This window comes from Sorex fumeus, unplaced genomic scaffold (assembly GCF_029834395.1).
Source record: "Sorex fumeus unplaced genomic scaffold, SorFum_2.1 ptg000008l, whole genome shotgun sequence".
Classification (NCBI taxonomy): Eukaryota; Metazoa; Chordata; class Mammalia; order Eulipotyphla; family Soricidae; genus Sorex; species Sorex fumeus.
The window spans coordinates 55693167-55713948 of NW_026606065.1; the positions used below are offsets into that span (position 1 = coordinate 55693167).

The following is a 20782-nucleotide window of genomic DNA, read 5'->3' on the forward strand; positions in this document are numbered from 1 at the left end:
TATGGCAACCTTCCCATTATTTTCTCATGTCACAGCTCAAAAAAATAGTGGTTTATTGAGGTTAAGGTCCTCTCTAATATACACAGAACAGAAGTGACAGAACCAGAAGGTAAAGTCAGCTCTGTCAAAGTGTAGCTTGTACTTTTTCCAGCATGTGATGTGTCTCCATGATCTTAGAGCACATGTAGGGTGCAAGTTGGACATTAACAGAAGGCTGTTCCTACAGTCTAATGAACAATTTCAAATAAAATATCTTTTTATACTTTTGGCATATTGAGTATTAGGAGAAGTGTCATTGGGAAGGTCATTGCTTAGAGATAACCTCCCTAATATCTCTTGAGTGACTACTTTCCTAGTATTTTACTCTTCAGATAAGACCTTGATACATAGAAAGGGTGAGGGACTTTTAATGCTTTTAGTGCTCAGAATAGATGTTGATGTTGATTGGTTGTGGTTGAATTGCAAGGAAGAGGACAAGAACTGAGCATCAGTTCTTGTGTTCTTTACATTTACTTACAAAAGTATTGTGTTTACTTTGTGAGACAGCTACAGAATCAATGAACTTATCCTTAATTAGAAAATTCCTCTGAACTTCCTTACATAGAGTTAATACTCTATCAAGGTTTGCTTCTCTCCTTCATGTTACATAAGTTTTATTTTTGACTGGAACAATAAAAATGGTTTAATGAAGCTTTTTAAAAACTTTTTTTCATAATTTTATTTATTTTTTTCTTCTTATATTTATTTATTTAATCACTGTGGGAAAAGTTACAAAGCTTTCAGGTTTAAGTCTCGGTCATACAATGATCAAACACCTTTCCCTTTACCAATACTCATTTTTTCACCACCAAGAACCCCAATATACCCCCCTCCCACCCCTCCCAATGCCTGTGAGGCAGATGATTTCTACTAAACTCCTCTCTACATTGATTACATTCATTATTTCGACAAAAGATGTACCATTATTGTTTAGACTTTCCCCCCAAACAATCAGAATTGATGAAAAGGCGTTGTGAAATACTTTGTTTTCTATAGCTGGTTATGAGAATCATATAATCATATAATGATTTTGGATTTCTGCAAAGAGCCAGAAAATTATGAGATTGGTTTTTGTGCGTCTGGTGTTATGGCCGTACCGGAGAACCGCTCGTGGGGGGCAACTCGTGACCTCAGTAGGGCGTGAAGGACGAGCTGGTACTGCCCCCCTTCCCATGAGACTGCAGTTGCCCCATCCCCGCTGGCTCATACCTGGCTTTCCAATAAGCTCTGAGGTGGCGGCCACCTTGCTGCTAGCAGGGAAAAAGGTAGAAGGGAGCAATACCCTTTCCCTCCCAGGGAGGTATGGTGCTGTAGATTAACACATGGCCCATTCACTTTTCTGCCACAAGCTGCTGGGCTCTGGATTAAGTCCTTTTGCCTCTGGAGCCATGGCCATGCCAGAGAGCCTCTTGTGGGGGGGGGGGGCAACTCATGACCTCAGTAGGGCGTGAAGGATGAGCCGGTACCACCCTCCTTCCCATGAGACTGCAGTTGCCCCGTCACTGCCAGCTCATACCTGGCTTTCCAGTAAGCTCTGAGGCAGTGGCCACCTTGTATGAGGTCCAGATGCATTTCTGCCAAAAGCCATTAGGTTTTGAGATTTGTTTCTGAGTTTCTGGGATCATGGCCATTAATCAGCTTGATCAGGAGTCAGAGAGGCCGTTTGAAGGTGGCAACTTGGGGTCTTGTTGGAATGGTGAGGAAAGGGCCGGTTCCACCCCCCATCTGGTGAGGCCCTGCGTGTCTCATCACTGCAGGTCCAAACCTGACTGTCTGGTGGCCTTGGAGGACGCGGTCACCAGGCCACTAGGGGTAACAGGCCAAGGCATGAAACCTTTTCCCACCTGGAGTGGTCCAGCGCCAGTAACCTAATGCAGGAACAGGACACATTTCTGCCAAAAGCCTTTGGGTTCTGAGATTTGTTTCTGAGTCTCTGGGATCATGGCCGTTTAGCAGTTCGATCAGGAACCAGAGAGGCCATGCTTCCAATTATATAGCTGAGCCAGAGGTGGTTTGTGGGTGTGTCTCCCACATACCTAACTTTTGGCCGTTTACTTTCTTGTAAACTTTGGCCCAAGTTTTTGGGGTTTGGCCAAAGGCACAGCATCAATTTGGGGGTATCTGAAAGTGTGAAGGTGCCATCAGGCTTCTGATGTACTCACCTCACAGGTACAGATTGACCTGCTGGCAGTACCATACCCCCTAATGAAGCTTTTAAATGTATTAGAAAAGTCCCTTTTCTATTTATATGAGATGATTTTTCTAAAATGCTTAATCCATAGACCATATCAAATATAAATTGTATCTTAATAAAAGAAAAATGCTTTAATCCATTTAAAGTCAGATTAATTTATACCAGACCCTTTCTTTTTAAAATTAACTCTATTTATTTCATGGCTTTTTTGTCTTTCATGCAGCTAAACATTCAAATAAGTACTTTGAAGAGTAGTATATTCTCCAATCATCTACGGAATTTCCTTCATGAAGAATGACACATAAGTTGATCTTTAAAGTAATGGAACTATAAGGGGAAAGTTTTAACTCAAAAAAAAAACTCAAGCAAACAAGTGACAGTTAAATAGAGATATGTAAGTACTTAAGAAAGAAAGTTCAGAAGAATCTTTCAAGTTAAGAATATGAGTCGGACTTAGGGAAGAAAGGGATTATGAGAAAATAAAAGGCTTTTGAGAAGGGCAGGAATAGATTGATCAATGAACAGGAAGAAAGAATGAACATTGAATATGCAAGATTTTTGAAGGATGTTTTTCTCTAGAGTCTGGGGCAAAGGTTCAGGAGAAGATATAAAATTGGACTCCCCAGGAGAATGAAAGGGTTTATGAAAATCCTCATGCTATGCATTCTCTTCTTGCTGTCTCTTTTTTTATGAGTTGAGGTATCTTGTAGTCTGACATGAATCCAGAAGAATCTCAGACAAATTGCTTATTTTTAGTTTTCTGTAAAATTGGTATGATAATAGCATCTGCCTCATCAAGTTTTTCTGAAGCTTAGGTAAAGTTTTGCAAATAAAGCACTTAGAACTTGCTACAAGAAACATTAGTAACAGCTAGATATTGCTGGTTAGACAAAAGGATGAACTGTGTACATGTATATATGTATGTATGTTACTGTCCAATGAAGTTTGCAAAGGCAAATAATTCCATTTTTTTTTGTGTGTGTGTAGGAACCAAAGTCTCCTGGGATTGACTATTTTGATACTTACTCCAAAATCTAAATCCTGGAACTCAGGAGATATCCTGCAATAAAAACAAGACATTGTGTGGCTAAAACAACAATTCTGTTTATTTAATTTACATTTAGTAAAATTTCAGATTCCTGAGTAGAGGTAAACAAAACTGCTATGACACACACCACTCTGGTAGTTACATAATGTCTAGCTCTTTGGAGAGATTTTGTGTTAATTAAATTTAACTATGAAGAGGACAACAATGTCCTCTTCACAGTTAAATTCCCAGTCTTTACGCAAGTGCTCAGTTTGTATTGATTACCTAGATATACACCTTAAACGTGTTAACAAGAGGGGAAAAAAAGCAAAAGCAAACAGATCAGCAAAGGGTCCTGGCAGAAACACTACCTGTCAGCAGCACAGGGAAATGTGGTGCTGGTTGAGGGATTTAGGGTAAAACTGGAGGCATCCAAACCTGCTTGAGCACTGTTGAGATAACTGAGTCATAGGAATTGGTGCTCTAAATCACAGATTAAAGAAGGAGCTATTTTCAGATTCACTTTAATCTGAGACATGCCCAAAATAGAAAGGAAGAAAGAAAGACGACCACCATCTGATGTTTGTAACAAGAAAAAATTGAGGAACATTGCATCTTGATTGTGGTGTTTGTGGTAAAGGAAGAACATAGTCAAGCAAGTTGAGTTGGAGTTTTGGTTTGCTGGGTGGTCCTGAGAAGCATTTTATTCTTGTCTCTGTGTTTTGTTCTTAGATCTTCCCCAGAACATAATATGCTCTCCCCTCTCTCTCTCCCTCCCTCTCTCTCTCTCTCTCTCTCTCTCTCTCTCTCTCTCTCTCTCTCTCTCTCTCTCGTTATGTGTTTCAAGCAGCCACCTTTTGTCTTCTTTACTCATTTCCTTCTGGAAAAAACCCACATTTCTTTCATAAAGATTTTTAGCAATGATCTTCCCTGTACATCAAACATGTCAGAACAAAGAGAAACTTGAAGTTACCAAGATTTAACAAGCATAGCACAACTTGACCGAACGTGAAACATCTGCCACAGGAATCTTAGTGTTTTCTAAGAACATACTACTTCTTGGTCAGAAATGATGAATTATGTAGAACATCACATCTCCCCATCTTTCTCAAAAACCATCCGCTACGAGGACCTTACCATGTCTTAATGGTCAAAGACAAACACTTCTTTTCAGTTGAATTCACTTCACTCTTTTTGTTTTTCCCCATGAGTGTGTGATTTATAGAGACCTTTTGATAAATGTGAGAAACTATTCAGAGACCCATGTGCAAAGTCGGGCTGAGAAAAGATGGAGAGACGCACATTCATGAAGAAGAGAGCAGCTGCTGAGCGGAAGGAGGTGTGGGGTACTGTTCAGCATTTCGAGCCATTCATTTCCCGACCTATCTGCTGTCTGAATCTTTTGAAGGCCACCTTCACTTCCTTTTTTCTTTTTCCTTGCTGCACCAATAAAATCAGTCATCCCCTCAGCAATAAGCATGGAAAATGAGTTCTTTTGTAGAACAAACCCTTTGTGTGTAAATAATTTGTTAGCCCCCTCCTCCCCACAAGCATTGTGTTGGAAAAAATATCCAACATAAATTGATTGTATAGATGGCCTGATTGTAAAGCAAGATTAATATGAAAACACAAGGAGGTTGCAATAAAACCTACTAACTTAAATCATTCACATTTGTGTACAAGCATTCATATTTAGCAACAGTCCCAAGGCTGAGATTAAAGCTGTTTGGTAGGTTACTTCAAGGCCTTTTTATTGCTAAATCTTATTATGTCTCTAAAATGTAGAAATTAATCACCTGTCATCAAAGCTGCAGTGGATTATTGACTTCTAAATGTCTCTACAAATTGATTCATGACAGAATGAAACAGGAGACTGAACTAGCATTGAAATTCTTTTGCATGTGATAAAAAAGGTCTATTAAAAGCATTTCAACAAATGCTGCCTATTAGGTAATCATCACAAAGTACTTTCCTATCAAAATGAGGTGATTCTGGAAGAGTTTTGATGAGATCCTCTTTTTTTTTCTTCTAGCACTGGTACGAAATTATTCTGAAACCCCAGGAAGCTGATTTGTAAATCCATTTAATTCTTATATTACAGAGCACACAATATATTTCTTAGTACTAACACAATACAAAGATGGTTAGAAAAATCCCAATGTGTGTGTGTGTGTGTGTGTGTGTGTGTGTGTGTGTGTGTAATAGATACTATAGACTCTTTGGGTTATGAGTTTGAAGAGGAGCTAGAATGCTGTACAGGGGTAAAGGAGATATCTTGAATGTGGCCAAACCTGATTGGTTGGTCTCCAGCACCATGTGGTTCCACGTACTTTACCAGGCACAGCCTTGGAAGCCCCAAGGAGCATTAGTGTGGCTTGAGTGATCCTAGGTTGTCACATTCAGCCATTGTCCAAATTGGCTGAGAACTGCTGGAAGTGGCCCCTGAACGCTCTGGGCACTACTTCTGGGAGGCCCCAGCCATCCTTCACCATTAAAAAGAAAGAAGTTTGGAGAGAAAGTCAAGAGATTCTCAAAGTGCTGGTGTATATGCTTTGCATGTGGGAGGTCCAGGTTGTTCCCCGGCCCTCACTGTCCCCTGAGCAGTACTGGAATAACTTCTAGGCCATGAATTAGAGGGGCCTTAGGCACTGTCAGGTGTAGCTCAAAAACAAAACAATTTAGAGAGTAGTTGTCATCTAGAATAGTAAGGTTGCATGTATATGTAATGTTACATATACATATATGTGTTTTGGGGAGCTTCTCCTGGTTCTCCTCTCAGAGATTACTCCTGATGGGGCTTGGGGGACCATATGTGATGAGGATTGAAGCTGGGTCAACCATGTGTAAGGCAAGTGCCCTACCCACTGTACTGTTCTGGCTCCAAGACTATAACAATTTTTTCCATAGGTATTGTTTTCATTATCTCACAGGAGTCTTTTGATTGGCTCTGCCTCTTTGCCCTATTACTATAAATCAGAGACTCTTGTGCTAGGAAGTAGCATAGCAGTTAGGGCACAAACTGACCTGGTTTTGATTCCCAAACTACATGGTCCTCTGAGTATCACTGGGTTTATATCTAGAGTCCCTGGTGCACTGCTGAGAATGGACCTGAGGGTTCCTCCATACCCTGGATGGCCCAGATAAGTCTGACATTGTGGAATCTGGATAGCACTCCATCCTTGGATCCTGGCATTAAACCACTACTTATTTGCATTAGAACTGCCTATGAAGATATTTCTCCTGAGCACAGCTTGGGAACCCCTAACCCCAACCTAAACATACTAATAAAAAAAATAAAGAACGAGTGGTTCTTTGCTGCCAGGGAAATAAATTTATAGAGATCTTTTTACTTTGTCACAACTGATTCATGATTACAGGTGTTATCTGCATATAGTGATTTTTACTTGTCTGCTCAACTCAATTTACCTTTCTGGCATCCATTTCTCTAAAACTAACGATGGCAGACTTGGATCCCTTGGATTCATTGAGATCTGTGTTTCTAACTATGATGTAATAGGCCTCCCTGTTGGCTCCTCTAAATTTTGATCTGGACTGTATGTTTCTTGAAAGTTAGAGTTGTTTCTTAATTACCAATAAATGTCCCTGAACTTAATAGTCACCCAGAAAATGTATGTGGAATGAAAAGATGGTAGTTGAACAGATCACTGAGTTCATTAAAAGCATCTTCTATGAGTAGAAATAACTTAATTGACTTGGTGAAGCCTATAAAAAATTCTTCTCCATAGCTCCATAAGAATGAGGTTCTACCAAGGCCTGGCTGAGTCCCCAAACCAAGTTGCCCACTTAGGGGCAACTGCATGCTTCCTTGTACTGTCTTTTTGTAATGGAAAATAAAGGGAAGAAAAAGAGTACTGGACTCACACATGCTTGCTGTTTCTAGAGCCCTGATTACTGTCTCATATTTCAGAGGGAGGATTGCATTTCTTCTTTAATATTGTGAGGAAATAGAACTCCAGGTATACATCATTTTATTGTGCTTCATTTAATTGCTCTCTATCGATGTTGCTTTTGGGGGCTTTATGGGGGGTGTTGTGGCAGCCCTATGTTAAGCAAATCTACCAGTGATATTTTTTTCCAATAGCATATGTTCACTTGGTGTCTTTATGTCACATTTAAGTAAAATATGCAATTGCAACTTAATAGTGGAAACATACTTTTATATACTTCGGGAAACCAAAAAACTGTGATGCTTCATTGTAACACTTGTTTTATTGTGGAGGTCTGGAACAGGACCCACTGCATCTTTGAGGTGGGCCTTTGAAGCCAGGGGATGGAAACTACAGTGGTTATAATTTCAGAAAAGTGGGCTCCGGAGAGTGAGAGAAGTTGAATGAAGATGAAGAGCCTTGCCTTAAAGATAGGATATTTCCTGGGTTGGTGGTACAAACTCGGAGAGAACTGAGTGGAGGGACTGTGTGTGCTCAGTTGCATATTGAAACAGTCACCCTGGAGATCCCTTATCACTGTAAGGTTCTGTGGTGCTGTGATATGTGTCTGCCACCTGTAGATCCTAGGATAGCAGCCACTGATCTTATAAAACTTTGAAAATACTTCCTGGAGTGTAGAAAGCAGATTTTTCATCTTTAGTTGTGTAAAGAGTTGGAATCCGGTGATTAGGGTTCGACACCTTGTTCCTCTCACAAAAGAGGTTACCCTGTGTCTATAAGAAGTCTTCACATGGGAAGAGCTCTGAGACACGGAGGCTTCTTTTGCTTTATTACTGATACAAATATGCTTGCTATTAAGTAAAGTCTTTGCCTAAATACATATACTAGCATTCATTCATCTTTTCCCTTCTTCTCTTCCCTACCTCTCTTTTCTCCCTCTCTGCCCACTCTGAATCTTATTTCTCACTGCCTGCTGAATAGTAGATGAAAGGAAACTGATACATTTTTCCTCTGTAAGCAATTAAAGAGACAACTGAGGCAATGATTTAAAATGGACTCTAGAGATTGTTCCAATATATGAAGAGGGTTTTAGAGTTTATGTTCTTTATTTTTGGCAGGGAGGCACACTTAGTGGTGCTCAGGGTAGCCTACTCCTGGAGGGGTTCAGGAGATCATATACAGTATCTGTGGTTAAACTAGAGTTGGCCAAGTGCAAAGTGACCTTACCCACACCTTACCTTCTGACCTTGAGGATTTTGGTCTTTGAACCTGATTTCACAGAGTTTGGGATCGACTTCAATTCAGGAACTCTAGCTTCTAGTAGGTGTTTGTGTATTGTAGAGTGGGCAATCATCATATTTTCATGCATCATTATTTCATTTTATTTTATTCATTCGAGTATGTGTAGGGAAGGAGTGGACATCTTGAACTCAGCCCCTTGCAGTTTGAATGCTTTCCGCCAATTCAGTGTGTATGTTATGTGCTCTTTTCTCTGCCATAAAATTTCCCTTATTTTGTTTTTTTTTTTCTCTTTCAAAACTCCAGAACCGTTTCAGGCACTCACACAACATTTACAGGGAACTGGTCAAAATTTAACTGGGATTTGGGGAAAACTCTTGTTAGCAATGATTGTTTATGCAAAACTACATCTCTTAAAGAATCTCCAGGCTTTTTGAAGATAGAGAACTTAAAAGTCAGCTCTGGGGCTGCATTCATATGTCTTTGTCTTCCTTTCAGTTGATCTTGGCAACACCTCACATGTAATCCAAGACCAAAATAAAGTTCCATTCGGAAGGCAGTCACAATTCAGTGATCTTATCCTGCGCAACGGCTTCCCTTGGCGTTTACATCATACAATTTGGTAAGTAGTTTACACTTTTACTCCTGTGATTTTCAAGGGGCTTTTATGATCTGCCAAGTGGACAAATGTCAACAAGCTTTAAGGATTGATTTACCAGGATTTCTGTCTCTTGTGCACAGATTATGTAGCTCTGAATAACATATATGTAAACAAGCCCAGTACTCTGAGGGGAAAAGACAATTCCCTGAAGACATAGTGACTTGACCAGAAATCCAGCTAAGCTGCCCATAGCACTGCCCAGTCCTGCAGGGAAACCTGTTCTCCCTCTCACATAACACTGCTGCCAAGTGTACCCGAGTCTGCACTGCTGCCAGAGAAGGAATGTGCCCAGGTGTCAGCAAAACAGATCACACTCCAGACCCCTTCTGCTTCCTCCTGGGCATGTCAGACTGAACTTAGGATTCAAGTCTTTCTGTGTAATCAGAGGTTATGGTTATGTCCTCTCGGAGAGGAGAAATCTTAATCTCAGAGCTAAGGAACGGCCGTTACTCTGTTAGAGTGGTAATGGAGTGGGTCATCTCTGCCATGCTGTTGGAGTTTCCAATTTGCTGTTATTTTGTCAGAGAAAAAAAATATTGTCATCCATGTTTTGTCATTTTCAAGTTTGAAAGTCATTGAACTTTGCCTCTGGTTCTTTTCTATTCATTTTATGATGAATGAATTTATTAAGTTCATTTCTATTCATTCTATGCTGTTAACTTTTATGGATGGAGAGCACAGGGGTGACTCATGGGTGACTCATGACAGGGCTTAGGCGATCATGTGGTGCCAGGGATCAAACTCGAAGCTCCCACATGCAGACCATGCATGCCATGCCTCTCACTTGTCACTCAGAACTCTTTTGGACTTATTCCTTAATTTTAATTCATTTCATTTTGGGAGGATCACAGCCAGCAGTGTCCAGAGCAAGTCTTGGCTAAATGCTTGAGGGACACTCCTGTCAATAATTGAGGGACCATGTAGCATGGTGAATCAAACCTTTCTTCTTCATGCAAACTGTGTGTTCCAACTTATTCAGCTAAATCTCTAGCCTCACCCCCACCTTTAATTATTTTTCAAGTTTACTCTTGATGAAGATCAAAAGAATAAAGATAAGGTCTTAGTTTGATCCTCCCTCTATTACTCATCACTTGGACTCTAAGAGATTAGACATATTCAACTTGATCTGCAAAGCCCTGCTTGGCTGATAAGGAGGAGGTTGGAAAGTGGCCCTGACCTCTACATAAGAACTCCCCTAGAAATCAAGGCAAAATTGCTCACTCTACTCTCTCTACAGCAGTCCCAAGAACATCGGCAGGACTGTCTACACAGCAGCATTTCCTCTGTTTGAGCGCTGTATCCCAGCTAGGTCAGCGTCAAAATCCAAAGTTGTCAAGGTTGAATTGTTTGTAGATTCACCGTAACATTTTCATTCGCCACAGTATTGCTTACGATAGTTTTAGCTTCCACTTACTGGTCCTCTACTCTCAGGGAAATAACTTAATGTCTCCTCAAAAGGACACCGTGGACACGTAAATCAATGCCAGCCAGTCATTATGAAGATGAATCTAGAAACAGGTTAAATAATCTTGCACAGTGCCTGGCACACAGGAGACACCACAAAGAACCATAACTCTCCCTTCCCAGGAAACCTGGGGCATCAGGGGCTGCCTGTGTGGGCCACCGACAAGTCACATCAGCTCATTCAAATTCATTTCTAAGCCCCTTGGACTGGACCCAGACATATGACACGGGCTGATTGGATTGAATTGGAACTTGCAGTTTTGCCTTGAATTGGTTCCCCCGTGTAGCTAGTCTGTGTGATATCAACCCTCTACTTTAGGGAGAAAGGGCTGTTTGGGCATGGGTATTATTTTCTTAAATGCCGAATAAAACGGGATCAGCAGGATATTTCAGTGAAATATCTCGTTTGAACTCTCCTATTCATTTGCTCTTTTATGCGTTCGCAGCTAGGGGTTTCCAGCTGATGCATTTGATTGCTCTCATGTACAGAGTGTAGAGACAGCAAAGAGGGGATTCCTGGAGATTCTTAACTTGTTAACAAAGGCTGCTATGACTGTGGCAAGCCCCAGAACTGACAGTCAGTTTCAGTCCTTTGTAGGGGTTAAGAGTGAGAGACAAGGCGGGCCAAGAGGAGCAGGAAGTTTTAATAGAGACACTGAATCTGTGAAGTGCCGAGGCAGAGAGAAGGGCCGCGAGGAAGGAAAGCTGTGTGAACTGGAAGTACTCTTGGCGAGTTGACTCTGGCCTAGGAGCCCCCTACGTTTTCCTGCCTCAGTCTCCAATCAAACAGCTGCTGTGTGTATATCAGCTGCTGGTGATCCCAGAACCACACCCAGCTCTGTCAGTTCTGTGGTCATTGGTTCACGTCGTCACTTCTCTCTGTCTCTTTCCCTAATCTATAAAAAATGTTTGTCCTAGGGGCTAGACAGCACAGTGAGTAGGGCAGTTGCCTTCCACTCAGCTCACCTGGGTTCATTCCCGCACTATTAGGCCCTTCAGGAGTGATCCCTCAGTGCAATGTCAGGAATTAGTACAGCTGGGTGTGCCCCCCTCAAAAGACTTTGTCCCATAGTCATAAATAGGCAATCATAGAGATTCAATTGCAAGCGGATGACATAAAAATGAAGTGGTCTAGGAGAAATGTTAGCACCATCCATTAGTTTCGTCATTCAGACTATAATGCATACTCTTGTCTTTTATTTCCTATGGGGAACCTTCTGGGGCTGTGATGTAAAGGAAGAAATGTAACAGCATTTTCTCTAGGAGTTTAAGCTTGGCTATTGACACTCAAGTTGGTTTGCTTATCACTATTGTGTGTCAAGAAGTAAAAGGCAAGAGGGACCTAATCTAGCTGAGCCCATTCCAGTCCCTAGGTTTCTGCCCTCTCCCTTGCCCTGGGTTTTTGGGCCCCACCTACCTGTGGGATCACTCCTGGTGTTGCTCAGGGGACTGTATGAGATGCTGGAGATTGAATCTGCATTGGCCACAAGGCAAGTCCCCTCTCCTCTGTTCCTTAATTCCTTTGTGAAGATTGAGTCTTGCTAATACAGTGGAGCCCTAAACCTGGCCCCAGGAAAGCTGGTCTCTCTCCGCTCCTTTCATTTCTCAGCTAATCTTTGCAGCAGCACAGAGCTAGATACCAGGGCTTTCTTTCTGAGTTTGAAAGATTTTCATTCAGGGTGGTACATGACTGTAGGCCCCTTTGCACAGACACTTGCAGAAGCCACCAGACGCCCGTGGTTCATACTGCAGCTGCTGGAAGCTACAGAGGGTGTCTGCTTTCCTTACCCTGAAGCCATTTCTTAATAGCAACCCCCCCACCACCCCCACTCCCCACCCTCCCCCCCACCTCCCCACCCTCCCCCCCACCCCCGCATCCCCAAATCAATGAGTCTTTGACAAGTGTGGATAACTAGGAAAGGCAAAAGGTAGACCGTTAGTAAAATGAGTTCATATTTTTTGGTATACCCTCAGGACTTCCTGTTGGCAGTTTCTTTGCTATTTTATAGTTTGCTTTAATTTATCTAACTAATGACATGAAAGATATAAAATTGGTAAAACTATAGTGTTTGGCTTGCTTAAATTAAGTTTATGAGTTTTGCTTAAGCCTGCCAAACAAGTTAAATATTTCATGGCTTTCACAGGCTACAGTTCTAATATTTATAACTCTTGTGTACAGATTTCAAAAATTATAATTACAACTCCCAGGATCCCAGATATAGCAGATGTTCAATATTTTCTACAATGTTGGCAGAAATGCTTCTCATGCTCTTTTGATCCCCAACCCATGTATTGTATCTGTTGGAACAAGCTGTTGATAAGAAAGTCTACTGTCATTCTTTCATTTTAACGACCTTGGAAAAAACTCTATTGTGAAATAGGAGAGAGATGGAAAAGGTGATTGCTTTCGCCCTAAAAATATTATACTGCATATAAGGGTTATTTTACCTAAAGGGGAATGAAAAAAAATTGCCTTGAGCCACATTTTATTTATTTTGGAACCATGATTTTTTTCTTCTGTATAGTTTCATCTTTTTTGGGTTGAACATACAAATTTCTTTTTTTTTTGTTTGACTGTGATTGACTTTCCATGACCCCTTTATCAAAACATCACACTCTCTGACCCTTGAGAAAAATGATAAATCCTTTATCAGTCACTTAAGACCTGTCTCTGTGGTAAGGATGGGCTTTCAGTTTTGTACAGATAGATTTGTGCTGTCCTAGTACACAACTGCTTTAATCCTGTTTCTTGATTAGAGACACACCCAGAATGAATGGATAAAGGAAAGCTAGCAGTATTTAGGGGCTGGAGAGATAGCTTTTCTGGCTAAGGTGCATGTTTTGCATGCAGGATGCTCCAATCTATTTGCCATGGAACAGTCCCACAAGGAGTGTCAGACGCTAACCCTAATATCAGGAGTAGTCAGACAGACAGTAGACAGACGTAGTCCCTGAGGCCATCAGGAATGTGCCCCCCCACCCCGCATCCCCTCTCCTCTCCTCCCCTCCCCCTAGCCAGTATTTGGATGCTCCTGGATCAGAAACATTTAGGAATGGCTTTAGAATGCCTTCTCTCAGGATTTAAGAAGTGGAGGGTCTGAACTATTCCACTTTCTCTATTTCCTAACTTGCCTAAGTCTTTCCCTGGATAGGAGGAAGACATGCTGGTTACAAAAGGAGACAGTGTTAATTCTAGTTCCTCCTTCACTGATCTACATGCTTAATAACAAAAAGAATCATTAGAAAATGTGACTTACAATTTAGTTGATGTTCTTAGAGTTGGTATATAAATACTAGAAAGCAGTAGAAAATATTACAACAATCAAACACAAAACTCTCTTTGTAACTTGATCTTTACACACGATTGACTAAAATACATTTAAACATATGCACATTTTCCTGAAAAATTAATGTGTCTCAGATTCACAGATTTCTCTTCCCATAGCTCTGGTGACTTCACTGTCTTCATTCTTAGTCTTGCACTTTCAAAATACTCTGTGATGAGATGAAATGTGACTTTCAGAGGCACTTCTAGCCTGAGGAGATGCCAGAGGTGTGTGCCTGACTGGATGTATTAGCAGTTGTACTTTTAAGAAACTTAAAATGGTAATACCATTCCCAACATGACTAACTTCGATTTCAGTGAAGCCCCAGGGTGGAGAACCCCTAGGTGGGAAATAAGTTATTCTCTGGATGTTATGCTCACCACTCTCTTGTCGTTTTCTTTGCAAAGGTATAGAAACCTGAGCTATAGACATACCAGGTCTTCCTGCAAGGAAAGTGCCTCATGTGTATTTGTTGTATGCATTAACATTGGCAGTGAATGCCCTTCTACCCACTTTACAGGAGCATCCCTGGTAGATTCATCCCTGTACACCCTCATCTGTTAGTGATATTCATGGATGATGTGAAAGAGGGTTTTATTGTCTATATTATTGTTGAGAATGGGGATACAGGTAGATGACCTTTCATCTATGCTATGCATTCTTTTTGCAGGGTCCTGAGAAGTATTCAACGCCAGACTGGGCAGGTTGGTTAACGCCCCAGAGGCTCTGTGGGTAGAAAAGTAGGTAAAGGTCCTGGTTTACAGCCCAGAGGTAGATACATTTAAAACCCTAAGGAATGCTAGCTAACAGCATATGGGAGAATTCATCTACAGAGCATGGAAAATAGAGTTCTAAGGCGTTGCAGGATTCTAATGAACATACAATGCATCAGGCCACCCCCAGTTGAGTCTCTGTTACCCAAAATTCTTTCCTCTGCCTGGTTCACAGGCCATGAAGGACAGGTTGAGCAACGTCTGGAAGATGCTAGTGAAATTGCAATGAGACTCTTTTTGGGTGCCCATGGAGTGGAGCTCTGTTTCAGCACGCTTTCAGTGTCACCTGCAGTGTGCTCAGCTGGTTAGTGTGGGGGTAGTGTTTGCAGCCTGCTCCCTATCCACAAACTCCAGAGCGACTCCTTCAACTTCTCTCACTCCAAGGTCAAAAGTGTATTTGGTGCCCAGTGAAAAGCATAGGACTAAACTGCCTTCAAATTCTCTTACTCCAAGGTCAAAAGTGTATTTGGTGCCCAGTCAAAAGCACAGGACTAAACTGCCTTAGACAGCCTCATTATCAAAGGTGGAGTCAAGGAGAAGAGGCACGAAGGCAAGAATCAGATTCCACTTCTCCTCACACTTTCCATTTGTTTCTGTTTCCCCTTCAAGATCTTTCCCTCCCTCCCTCCCTCCCTCCCTCCCTCCTTCCCTCCCTCCCTTCTTCCTTCCTTCTTTTCTTCCTTCTCCCCTTCCCTCGCATCCTCTCTGCCCTTCCCTTCCCTTCCCTTCCCTTCCCTTCCCTTCCCTTCCCTTCCCTTCCCTTCCCTTCCCTTCCCTTCCCTTCCCTTCCCTTCCCTTCCCTTCCCTTCCCTTCCCTTCCCTTCCCTTCCCTTCCCTTCCCTTCCCTCTCTTCCTTCCCATATGTGATGCTAGGGATAAAACCCAGCCATCTGCAAGGCAAGTTCCTTCCCTGCTGGGCATCTCTGCAACCCATGACTCTCTTCCCCGACTGCCTGTTCTGTACTTCATGTGTTGTCACCACACACAAAATGAATAGCCTCATTACCTTTTTTAAATTTTTTTTTATGATGATGTTTGTTGTTTTTGGTCCCACCTAGTCATGCTCAGTTTTTTTTTTCCTGACTTTGTGTTCGGGGATTACTTCTGGCAGGACTCAGGGATTCTGGGGATCAAGAAGGGGTTAATTGTGTGCAAGGCAATCACCCTACGTGCTGGATGAATACTCCATCCTTTGCTGTACTGTCTAACCAGCTCCCATACCTGAGAAGAACTGAACCCCTTGGACATCCTACTTAGGCAAGGACCTCTGCTTCTGTCTTTGATCCTTGGGCTATAACAAGCATCTCACATTACTTCTTTCCCCATCATCTGGTGAGTTAACTTTGCTGGATGCTGGGGATACAGAGATGAACAAAGCAGAATCTAAGTCCTCATACTGCACACAGTCTGATGAAAGAAAGTAAAGTTTCTCTAAGAATATGCTTAACTTCTTGCAGCTCTTACTAGGTCTTTTCTTTTTTTTATCATTAGCAATGAAGTTATATTGGCTGGTTCTCTTTGGCTGGTGAAGGAGCTTGCCTGGCTATATTCTAGCCATGAGATGACTTTAACGTGGAGGATTTTCTCAATGGTCAAAATGACTTCTTAGATTTTAATGATGGTGACATTTTACATGTCTAAAGATCTTATTCTTTAAAATCTCTTTTAAATGCATTTTCTCATTGAGACTTACACGGATGGGCAGAATAGGTATTATCACACTGTTTCATAGACAAAAATGTAGAGACTAGAGCAGGATTTGAATCTAAAATCTCTGACTCCTAGGAGAGAACACGTGTCATATGGCACTTAGTTTCTCCTTAACAATTCTGTTTTCTTTTTCTTTTTTTTCCTTTCGGGGTCACATCCAACAGTGACAGGGGTTACTTCTGGTTCTGCACTCAGGAATTACTCCTGGCAGCTCAGGGGACCATCTGGGATGCTGGGAATCAAACCCGGGTCTGCCGCATGCAAGGCAAACATCCCACCTACTGTGATATCGCTCCAGCCCCTTTAACAATTCTGAATTAGCATCTTGTAAAATAAAAAGTTCAAAACTTTAAAGGCATATACATTATTGCATAAAATGTATGATTATATTTTCTGTTCCATGTCATGCCTAGATCTAAGTCTAGAGCATGCCCAGATTTAAGTCCACAGTGTTTAAATCCTTAAATGCATGTCTTTTGGAGCCCACCTACTTCATAAATAATATTCCATTTCTCAAAACACAGCACCCTACATTCTCATTAGGCATGCCTTATGTGTATTTTCCATAACAAAATCCACTTAATAGCCCACAGAGATTTGTCACATTGGATTTATCTTCCTGCCAGCTCCCAGAAATGTGTAAATACTACTATCTCCCTTTCCCCTTTTTGGATTAAATCTGATACACATTCTCAGACTTGAAATAATTCATAAAACATTTTTAGGCTAGGGAAGGGAATGCAAAGAAAATCACAGTTGGAAAGAAGAAAAGGAGAGAGACATCCCTAGGGGACCGTTAAGAGCTCTGTCTTACCTTCTAATAAACAGTATGCGTTGTCACGTATTTTGGAAAAATCAGTGTTAGGCATGTGCATGCAAGTTTTAGTAGGTGAATGTTCAAATTATGTAGTACTTTACACCAACTGCTCAGAAAACAAAATAGCAACCCGAGTTGTGGAATTGATTTTCAAATACATAATGTCTGAGAAGATCTCATTATAGTATCTTTTTATTTAATCTTGCAAGAAATATTACTTGAGAAATCTCTGGTGCTTAGAAAATTCTCAAAGACAATTTAATGTTCACCTAATGTTTGAAAATATCTCTGTTTGAGACCATTGTTTGAGGATAGCATGAAAAAGGCAAGTGCATTATGACACATTTCATAAATCTTTATAGGATACATTTCTCATTACTTCCAAAGTATGTTTTTAAATGTCAATTCTTTATTCTTCGAAATAATTTTAGAGAAAATATTGCTAAACATATGAATAAATGGTGCTGAATTTATTTCAAATCACTAAAACATATGTTAAAATCATAAATGGTTCTCATAATGCTGTTATTTTCTCATTTGGCTAGATACATTTTTGTGTCTCTATTTAGCACACAAGAACATACTTCAGTCTCCCCCTGTACTTTAATAACGTCTCTTTGCTCCTATATATAGGTGAAAAGTCTATTAATCTAATAAAACAAAGTGAAGAAAAATAAACAAAAATTAAGAGCAGCAGATTTGAAACACATGCAAATTCTGTAGCATTAACATTCCATCTGTTGATTTTAATTCTCGTTCTTTCTTTGAGTGGTTTATTGTTACTCAGTGAATTAGAAAAAGCAGAAAACCACTCACTGTTTGCTTACATACTGCTCGAATGAATAGGTTTGAGAAATAAGCTCAGACACATAGAAACCCTTTAATGCAAACTTCTATCATAACTGATTAATATATAGTGCCTGGTTAGTAGAGATGAGATCCACCCTTGGTGATGCTGTTGGTGACATGGTTCTGTGGAGAGCAAAGGAGAAAGCACATATGGACCACTTGGTTTCAGATGGACATTTTTGGTGTGTGCATTATTTTTCTTATGGGAGGAATTATTTTCTCTATCTAAAATGACTAAGAGAAAGTATCGAGAGTTTTTAACAGGATGACTGTAATAAGTAACATTTGAATTTATTGTTTCCATTAAATGTTCTTTTTACTGTGTCCTCAATTTTATTTCACAGAGAACTATTATGTACTAAGGCCTCAGCAAGGTTGACAGGGATTACACAGGATCTACTTCAGGGAGCTTCATATCATTGTTGAGGTTAGCAGAAGCTATTCTACTACTTCTGTGTATTTCTATATGAGTCTTCCCAACCTCTGTTGGCCAATATTGCCTGCAAGGAACAACAGGCATTGTCTAGTACTGCAAAGTCTCTCAAGAGACTGAAGGCAAATACATTGAATTTTTGTCCTTGTGGCACTACTGTTGGGTGGGAATATAGATTCAGTCCTGAATTTGTTATTCCCTAATATCTTAGGAAAGATATGTGGCCTAAGGTAGCATAAAGAAATGGGGGCTACAAGCACAAAAACAACCGGTGCTGGTGCTGATGTGGCGAGAAAGGGACCCTCCTTCACTGCTGGTGGGAACGCCGACTGGTTCAGCCCTTTAGGTAAACAGTATGGACGATTCTCAAAAAATTAGAAATTGAGCTCCCGTTTGACCCAGCAATACCACTCCTGGGAATATATCCCAGAGAGGCAAAAAAGTATAGTTGAAGTGACATCTGCAATTGTTTGTTCATTGCAGCACTCTTTACAGTAGCCAGAATCTGGAAAAATCCTGAGTGCCCAAGAACAGATGACTGGTTAAAGAAACTTTGGTACATTTACACAATGGAGTAATATGTAGCTGTTAGAAAAGATGAAGTCATGAAATTTACATACAAATGGTACTACATGGAAAGTATCATGTTAAGCGAAATGAGTCAGAAAGAGCGGGATAGACATAGAAAGATTGCATTCATCTGGGGAACATAAAGTAACAAAATAGGAGACTAACACCCAAGAATGGCTGAGATTAGTACCAGGAATTTTGCTCCATGGCTTGGAGGCCAACCACACATGCTAGGGGTAAAGGAGCTCAGATAGAGAAGGGAACACCAAATAAAGGGTGTTTGGAGGATCCTCCCAGGATGGGAGAAGCATGCTGAAAGTAGACTACAGACCAAACATGATTGCCACCCATTGCCTCTTTTGCAAACCACAACACCCAATAAGAGAGACAGAACAAAAGGGAATGCCCTGCCACAGAGGCAGGGTGGGATGGGGGGATGGGGAGTGGGAGGGATACTGGGACCCGTGGTGGTGGGAAATGGGCACGGGTGGAGAGATGGGTATTTGATCATTGTATAATTGAAACCCAAGCACAAAAATTTCTAAGTCTACTGTACCTCATGCTGTCTCACTAATTAAAAAAAATGTGGGCTAGGAGATTTTGTTTGTTTGTTATGTCACTACTGATTCAATAATTTGATATTCCTTAATATTAAGTATAATACTAATAGAAAATATTATTAATAGAAATATTTTTCTATTAATAATATTAATAGAAAATCCCAAATATTAAAAATTAATTTAATTTAATTTTTATATAGTAGTTCACAATATTTTATTATATTTAATACTCAAACACCAATCCCACTACTATTACACCTTTCTACCACCATATTTCCATCTTGAACCCCAAACCCTACCCCCAAAGCAGAACTGAAATAATTTATTTTGAATTGTGTGTTGTGAATAATCTGCTAAAAATGATCCAAAAATGGTTTCATAGAGGAATGTGTGTGAAGATTATTGTATTTCTCCTAGTAGCCATTAAGCTCTTCTATAAGAGATTACTAACATGTTATTAAAGGGTGAACCTTATGTGCATATATATATATATATATATATATATATCTGAACAAACATATTTCCACCAAGATTGGTTGCCTTCTATTTTAAACCCCATCAAATATTGGTTTATCAGTGGTGTAAAGTATGAGATATCCAGGGATATATTGAGTCATGGGTGAAGCTTGTCTGAGCATGTAGAGAGCGGCTGCCATGGGCTTGGAGGTGGTTGAGTTCTGGAAGGTTTAGACTGCTGGGGCTGACTCCGTTGGGTTAGGGAGGGGACCTCACTATATGGTTTCTTTCAACCAAATGATTTTTTTTTATTTTTTATTAGTGAAACTCCATGTGGTACAGTTGTTGACCTTACAAATTTTTGTGCTTGGGTTTCAGTTATACAATGATTGAGTACCCATCTCTCCACCAGTGCCCATTCCCACCTCCAATGCTCCTAGCATCCCTACCACCCCCCCCAACCCCCATCCCACCCCACCCCTGTGGCAGGGCATTCCCTTTTGTTCTCTCTCTCCTTTTGGGTGCTGTGGTTTGCAAAAGAGGAATTGAATGGCTATCATGTTCGGTCTATAATATATTTTTAGCATGCATCTCTCATCCTGGGAGAGTCCTCCAAACATGCTTTACTTGGTGCTCCCTTCTCTATCTGACCTGCCTTCTCCCTCAGCATGTGCGGCTGGCCTCCAAGCCATGAAGTGAACCTCCTGGTACTTATCTCAGCTATTCTAGGGTGTTAGTCTCCCAATTTGTTACTTT

General features: G+C 40.8%; 1 pseudogene; it reads right to left on the reverse strand.

Annotated features, from left to right (window-relative positions):
• The window catches only part of LOC130019363 (proteasome subunit beta type-7-like), a 33606-nt pseudogene extending 25069 nt beyond the window's left edge, over window positions 1–8537 (reverse strand).
• Between the last annotated feature and the right edge of the window lie 12245 nt (window positions 8538–20782).